This window comes from Castanea sativa, chromosome 2, assembly GCF_040712315.1.
Source record: "Castanea sativa cultivar Marrone di Chiusa Pesio chromosome 2, ASM4071231v1".
Classification (NCBI taxonomy): domain Eukaryota; kingdom Viridiplantae; phylum Streptophyta; class Magnoliopsida; order Fagales; family Fagaceae; genus Castanea; species Castanea sativa.
The window spans coordinates 36,413,522-36,422,123 of record NC_134014.1 but is presented as its reverse complement, the minus strand read 5'-3'; the positions used below and the strand labels follow the sequence as shown (position 1 = coordinate 36,422,123).

The following is an 8,602-nucleotide window of genomic DNA, read 5'->3' as shown; positions in this document are numbered from 1 at the left end:
AACTAGTAACTTTTTTATTTTTGAGAAGAAGTCTAGAACCAAAAAGAACAGATCCTAGCATCATTAAAATCTCTTAAATAAAGACATAAGATTTCTTTGAGTTTTTTAGACCTAAGCAATGTACCTTCAATTTAAGGTCAACGTTCCTTTTAGGGGGCACTTGGAGAAGCATTTAGCGCGCCGCCATGGCAGCCAATACTGCAACATAAGCCTCATAGCATTTATGGCCTTTCATGATACTTGAGGGAAAGGTAGAAATCTCCTCGTGCCCACCAGGCAACATGTTTGGAGCCCTCAGTCCTCAGACCCTATAGGAATATTATGTTTAAGTTTCATTCAAATGGGATCTGCTTAAATGTGAGAAGCATCATGCTTTTCAGTTTTCACTTACGTTAGAAGTTCACCATACATGTCTTTACTGAATTAGAAAGAAGCAAATTATCAAGAGAGCAAATTTAAGTCCAATATGCTATGGACTGTTAAAAGTGTGGTCTTCAACGCACTCGACCCCAATGGATGCAGAAGTTGGGACCTTCACCTGAAGTCGTAGTGGAAAGGTTGGTTGGACAGAGTTTCATGGGACTCAATAAAGGAATATCTGAAGCAAAGTTGACTCATTTCAAATGCTTAGTTTTGAGAATACAAAAATTATTCCTTTCAAATCCAAAAGAAAATTAATACTTAACTATCATTCCACATTATTGCAATGTTTGCTGTCTATGCTTCTTCCCGTTATGTGTCTGCCAAGTATCAAAGTATATCTCCTACCAACTCATAGTTCTAAGTAATCAGTTACAAATTCAACAATCAATAACACTAAATCAAAATCAAGCTAGTCAACTAAGGACCAAGAGCTGCTAAACATTAGTTACAACGAAGACTTCAAGAGCTGCTAAACCCTAGGAACTGGTCCACAAGTTTGGCCACAGAGTTGGCTAGGCTGTCAGCTGCTTCCTGTGTTGATGCCTCTGCATAAACTCGTATGCCATCCTCAGTACCCGATGGTCGTATAAAAGATTGGCCTTGAGGGTATTTGGCTGCATTATGAATTTATAAATTGAGGTCACTTTCAATTTGATCCCTACATTTTAGTAGTAGTCAATTTGCTATTAGACACAAACAAGGCAATAAGTGAAATGAATCAGTGCACAGTAATATACAACATCCTATGACAAGATCCCAACTACCTTCAATGGATCAACATTTCTAAAAACAATTTCATCCACAACTGCCTGCATGTACCTATCAGATTGTTTTTAGAGGGTGGGAAAACCATAAAAATAAAAATTCAACATTCAAAATGTGATCTAAAAGGACAGAGTAGCACAAATGGAATTACTAAAAACTAAAAGGCACTCACTGGAGAATGTATTGGGAACAACCTTCACTATCACCCATTAAAATTAATTGCCTAAGGTCATAGACATGCTTTCTTTGCACCTGATATAAGAAAATCAAATTACAGATAGATAACTAGCACAAGTTTTTATTTAAATCTAATAAATATCAAAGATCTTTGCAGTGTAAAAGCAATTCATAGGAAAGAATTGTACCAAACATTTAGAAAAGGCACTTCCATGCATACCTCTAATACTTCATCAAACTCAACCAGGATCTTTCTTATGCCAAAAAAGTACTCCTCCACATTGATTTGCAACCCCAAGAGATATAATTTTATGATAATCTATGTTAGCAATAAAAGGAAGACTCTAATCAAACGCAAAACAGAACGCACAAATAATAAAAGAAAAAAAGCATACAAGAATGAGTGGATGAAAAAGATATCATGGAAAAATTAGACCATAACCTGCTTTACAATTGGTTCACCCTCAATTGGTACATCCTCATCATTTGTAATCTTATTCATAAGTCTCACTGCCTATTCAGTGTCAAAATTAAACTTCTGAAACATCTCATCCTGCAAGTTGTTACATTAATATGTAGCATAAGACTTCAGCTAAGACAAGCACCTTACTAAAAATAAGAACATCAGAAATCTGAAAAAGTTCATTTATTTGGTTCGAAGTTCCATGTGGAATCTACAGCAAGGACAAAGTTATAAATTCTAATTTAGAAGTCCACTCCTTGAAAAACATTACAGTTTAAAAATCACATAATTACCAAAAGATCATAATAACAATATCATGATTCAACACGTCAAAACTAACTTTTAGCCAAATGACAAAATGAGATAAAAGATAATATAGATTGGTGTAGCACTCCTTGTTTTATCAAAGCCATTTAATTTATATGGAAATGTCAAAGTTCACTCTCTGAAACTCATAGTTTCAATAATTAAATTATCTCCAATCTTCCAGCAGGCCACATGACCAGCTCACTTCAACATCTACACCTAACTTATCTTTGTCCAACATATAAACATATGAAGCTTCCTTATTCTTAGTTCATAATTTGACTCCATTCAGCAAATCAGACTGAACAGATAACTAATTCATAACAAAATAATATTCGCAATGGTAAATTCACTAGAGCAACATGGGTTTGCAAGGAACAGAATGTGGTCATTAGATGGTGACACTTCGTCTTTGCCTCCAGCTAACAATCAATCATCAGTGGATCTGATACTGAAATCCACAGAAGAAGATCTAAAGACATGGTCACGTAGGTATGCCCTTGAATTATGAGACAACTTATTTTGGGTACATAATTATATGACATTGTCATATGTTATGGACTGATTTGAAAGAACACAACCACCTATCTGGACCTTTAAATATTTGAATGTTGGTTTTTCTGCAGCTTTGAGCTGAGGCTTCGTATTTCTCTTAGTGCGGGAAAGCTAACCTTAATCCCCCGTGTTAGAAATACAGACAATAAGCCCTTCTCATTTACATTTGCACTGCGCAACTACTTATCTGTATCAGATATCAGGTGAGCCTAGTAAATGTAGAAGCTATATGTTTTGAATGCATTATTTATTTTGTGTGTGTGTGTGTGGGTTTGGGGGGGGGGGGGGGGTGGTTGTACGATCAAAATGCTTTCCTTGCACGGTCTTGAAAATCAAGAGTTTGTGGTTTATATGATTTCCTTATCTATTTAGTTAGAACAAAGTCACTTTAAAGCTTTAAACTTTTGTGCTTTGCAGTTGTTTGGAATCCTTGGGACAAAAAGGCCAAGGCTCTTCCTAATTTGGGGGATGTGGACTACAAAACCATGTTATGTATGGACTCTGCAGCTGTTGAAACCCCGATTGTCTTAAAACCTTATGAAGAGTGGAAGGACTATCAAGAACTCTCAGCTGTGTCATCAAGCTATTGCAGTGGACAGTTGGACCCTTGGAAGGTTCTTCATGGCTATCACTCACCTCATCCAGTCAATCATTAAAGGTTTTTATGTCAGCTTTATTATTTACTATACAATAAAAAAGCCCTTACTTGTCCGTGTATTATCATTGTGGAGGCACTTGGGCTTCCCGGAGAGGACTAAATTAACTGCATGTAAAACTTGACAGTATACATGTCTAGGTCAAATTTAAGTTTAAGCAATAGGACCATTTGTATATTTCCAGGAATGGAAGTGTAGACAACTGGTTTCCATTACCATTTTGTATATTGCCACTTTGAAATGGTGTGAAATGTCCTTTCGTATGAAGTGTAAACAACTTATTTCCATTATGTTGTAACTATTTTATTTATTTGTCTATTGGTTCATTCTTTGAAGGAACCACACAAGTTAATGTAAACTTTTGGCTGTTTGGAATCCTAATAATGTATCTAATGCATGAGCAAGTTCCATTTGTGACAGTTGGATTCTACAGTAGAAAGCAGAACACATTCTCATTATCATACTTCTTATTTTGCAATTTCCTAATCTCTAGGGGATAGAATCTTCTGACATTGCCATCTCAATGTTTTTCTCTTTTTCCCATATGCTATATTTAAACAATCAATTGGGAGCACTTATAGCACCAAATCTCAAAGTGTTTTTCATATATGGTATTTGATACTGCCTGCCAATGCAATTTTTAAAAAAAAAAAATTGAGAGGCATTTCTACAATTTCCTTAGGAGGCTCAACTTTTGACGAGACCTTGAGAACATTTGCAAGGAGCAATGTTTATCCCCCAACAGTTTCCGAAACCATAAGGCTTTTTGCTGTATTTCTTTCTATTGAGACGATATTGCAAGCTAGTGGTGATAGTGTTCCTTTTGAGAACTTTTTCCTTATAAGTTGTGTTAGAAACCTAGGATTCTACTTAGGGAAAAGATAGTCATTTACCCACCCTGTCATCGACCTAGTCGTTATTGCCAATGCAGTTAGTACAGTCGTTATTGCTTAACAAAAAAAGCTGCAGCAAACTGATAATTCAAACTGAGGAAACAATTGGCAAGCTTACAAGAAATCACTCTATCATAGGCAACATATTGGAAAATTGGAAATGAATACCCACAATTTTGTGAGGTCCTGCCTATAAGATTTCTTGTGTCAAGAAATTCTCCAATCGCTACATAACCTCACCCACGTGATTTTAAGATCAACAACTCAAGGTGAATTTAAATACTTAAAATAAACATAACATGTAACAGGACAGGACCATTCCTTAAAGGTCTCCAAGCCAACTCAAGGTGGACATGTCAGAACTTCTTTTAGTACTTTTCATCATATAGAGAATAAAGTTGCATATACTGTAAGGCCAGCGACAGGTGATTAAAAGAATATTTGTCCATGAAATTGCCAGACCTCAAATGAGGATGTTGATAGATGAGTGTCAAGGGAAAGAGTTAAAAATAAAGACCACTAAACATGAGTGCCAAGTTTTCTTGGGGCCAAAAGCTCACTGATAAATTTTTTTTTTAAAATCAAATCCTAATTTGAGCACAAATTTCAAAGTTTTATTAATTAGACAATGAACAATCTATCATTGGCTCACTTTATCTATACACTAGGATGCTTTCCCAATGTCACATGAGTTTTATTGGCATATGGTTTTCAATCTGCAAACAGATCCCACAGTTAAGGTAAATTCTAGGTTTAGACTTTAATGTGAGCATTCTTCAAACTTGGTCAAGGTCCAATCAACTATATCACTGCCTTATCTCTATTTTGGTGATCCTTTTGTTAAAGTTTTTTAGTCCTAATGATTCAATTTGGAAGAATACTTTAAGTCCTAATGATCCTTTAAGTTGTACAAACAAAACAGAGTACCGCACGAAACAATCAGTTGTACAGATAAAACAGAGTACCACACGAAACAATCAGTTCAATCATAATTTTTGAACAAAAACCACAAACCCACATGAAAAAATCACACAATTAAGAAAAACATACCTGAGAACTGAATGAGAGTGGAGAGTGGAGAGGGTGCTTGAGAGTAGAGACTGAGTGAGTGAGTGATAAATCAGGGGGCAAGTGAGAGAGGCGCGAGTGTGAGAGGATGTGTGAGGGTGGAGAGGCGAGAGCGTGAGAGGGTGGACAGGTGTGAGTGTGAGAAGGTGGAGAGGTTGTGAGAGAGGTGCGAGAGGGAGAGTGACAGGGTGAGTGATAGAGAGTGTAGAGAGCCGTGAGAGGTCTGCGAGAGGTTTGCGAGAGTGAGAGGGTGAGTGACAGAGAGTGGAGAGAGGCGCAAGAAGTCTGGTCTGTGCGAGAGGCTAGACTTGGCTTAATTTTGCAAAACCCCTATTAGAAATCGAGTCTCAAAGACTCGGTTTCTAGGTGGATCAACTCACATCAGGTAGCTTCCGCGTGTTGTACACGTTACATATAAACTGAGTATTTAAGAGTTGATATATAAATCGACTCTTAGGAACTCGATTTCCAGGTGACCGCCACGTGGAAAATTGCCACATCAGATCTGATCAGAACATGGAAATCGAGTATCTAAGAGTCGATTTATAGGCTCAAAATCGACTCTCTAAGAGTCGAGATGTTAGTATTATATTTACTTCCAAAACAGTACCTACTAACTATATTCTTGAGCAATTATGGCTAATTGCCCATTTTGGCCGCTAAATTGAGTCCACTGAACTTGATTTCAGCATTGTGGTATAAAAATCGAGTTTGTAGAACTCAATTTCATTTAAATTGAAATCGAGTCTTATAGACTCGATTTCTCATCCATGCTTCCGTTACACTCCGTCTCTCACCTACTCCACAACAACAACACTCCGTCTCTTACTCACTTCATCACATAAACCCAACCAGAAACCCAACAATCACGAAAAGGAAGAAACTAATCAACGAAGATAGAAACCCACAAAGACCAAACCCAAACCACGAAGACAGAAAAAACAAGAGAGATCAAACCCAGGCGGTGACAACGAAAGCTTTAGGAGGCGGTGGTGATTGAGCCCAGGCGACGAAGGCTCCAAGCGGCGGCGACGGGGTTTGTTGATGTTTCTCTCTCGATCTTTGGGTGGGTTTCTTGATTCTTGTTGTTGATGTTTCTCTCTAGGTCTTTGGGTTTCTCTCTGGATTTTGTGATGTTTCTCTCTAGATTTCGTTGGGTTTGTTGACAAAGTGTCGTTGCCTTGTTGGGGGTGAATGAGAGAGTGAGAGACAGAGAGAGTTGTTGCCTCGTTGGAGTGAGTGAGAGATGGAGAGACATAGGCAGACGAAGTGTGTTGTTGTGTAGTGAGCAAGAGACGGAGTGTAATGGAAAAAGGTGTGGTTGAGAAATTGAGTATGTAAGGCTCGATTTTAATTTAAATGAAATCGAGTCCATTGCAATTTACCCTTGTAAGCGAGCGAAACTGACTACCAGACCCAACTTCGTTGAGGATGTTGCTATGTAAAAGCCCAATGCAATTAATTTTATGAGGTAGGTTATTGAGGCCAACCTTTCAAGCCTAACTAGTTATGTTAGATGATTCAGAGATGAACATGCAATCAAGGATAAAGCTTCATGAGGGAAAAAAAAAGTGAAAAAGACAAAGATATTGGTATATATTCTTCCTTAGGTTGGTCTGAGGAGCCTTAGCTCATATGATATCACCTTCTCGGTTACAAAGTTATTAATTACACTTTATATTTCTCCCTCTAATTCTTTTGTCCCCCCTTTTTGGAGGAGTCCCTTTCCTTATATAGCTACTTGGAGTGCATCTCAGCCCTCCACTTGGACAGCCACTAATCTTCACCTGGATACTTGTCCCATCAGGACCTTGCTGGAGGTGGTAGAACGTGCTGCAAGCTGTGAGGGCACTGTTCAAGGGTCATTCTGTCATTAATGTAGCTAGTTGAGTTAGTGAAGTGCATTGAATGCGGAGGTGATGGGTACTTTACCTGGAAACTTCCCTCTTTCTTTACTTGTATATCTCTACTTCTTTCCTCGATTTTCAGTCTTATGGCCTCGGTTTTTTTTCTACAGTCTCCCAAAGAGTGTACACTCCTCAGGCGGGCCAACTTCCTCGATTTTACTATCTGGGTTATCCTCATTGTGTTGGGCTAGAGCTTATGAGAAGTCGGACCCAACTGCTCCTCGGGTCAAACCTATATGGTAATATTCCTTCTTCAAGCCTCCCCCTCTCACAACCCTAAATAATTTTAAATTTAAAAACACAAACTAGTCAAAAGATTACTATTTTTAAAAAAGTTCCTAGGTTTTAGACTTTCAAACTTTTATCAATTCTCACCTAGAGAAAGATCCTAAAAATTTAGACACTATCTCTATCTCACTCTTAAACATTATTTCACTAAATCCAAAATAAAAAATAAAAATGAAATCTAATTATTGCACACGCAAAGCGCATGTGATGAATCTAGTATACATATAATGAGCTGGATTCAAGTTATATAGTAATATTACACCACTCAATAAAATCTTTTTTTTTTTTTTTGTTAAGTTCAAATTTTGACAAATTCATCGTTAGATTATATTTTCTTTTAAACCTTATATGCTTACGAAATTTCAAGGTAAAAAGAGATATATAACGATTTCATCTATAGAATGTTCAAATTTCATGTTTAAATTTTTTAGAATTATGCATAAAAGATGAGTTTAGCATGCGTGTCAAGAACTTAAAAAAGATATTATTCAACATTAGAATTTTCAAAATATGAAATTAATAAATAGTTATTAGTGATGGATCATTATTTAAAATGATATTATGTATGACTTAATCTAAGCCATATATATATATATATATATATATATATATATAATACATAATTTATAATAAAAGTGCTTAAGCACTCTTGCAATGCAAATGCTTGTACACAAACTAGTTACTTGAAAGATGGGGTCCAGCTTCTATCCTTTGAGTGAAGCCACTGGTAAATAGCAACGTATGAAGAAAAAGAAGTTTGGCTTTCAAAATCACCGCACGCTTCTCGTCCGAGCAGCCTTTGCGCTTTGGAGCCATGTGGTTAATACTATAACTTATTAGTAAAACAAAATATTGTAAAAGTCGCTGAATCTGCGTTGGAGACTTGGAGGTGACTGATAGTTATTGCTTATTCAACAAAACATAATATAAGAAGTAAGGTAACCAAACATCATGTACCCTTGACGCGATGATAATTTTACAAGTATTAAGTACTTGTGGGGTGTGGGGCTAAAGATTGGAGTTCAAGTTTCTAAGAGGAAATTTCATACATATACACTTAGATTAGACTATAGTAGAATTTTTATCTTATATTAAAAATAA

The 8,602-nt window shown here is 36.7% G+C and overlaps 1 long non-coding RNA gene across 1 annotated transcript; it reads right to left on the bottom strand.

Annotated features, from left to right (window-relative positions):
- Window positions 1–870: 870 nt before the first annotated feature.
- On the bottom strand, window positions 871–1,396 carry LOC142623742 (uncharacterized). Its single transcript, XR_012842213.1, has 3 exons — window positions 1,361–1,396; window positions 1,188–1,242; window positions 871–1,037 (listed from the first exon to the last, which is right to left on the bottom strand). It is a non-coding gene; the product is annotated as an uncharacterized LOC142623742 (long non-coding RNA).
- Window positions 1,397–8,602: the final 7,206 nt, after the last annotated feature.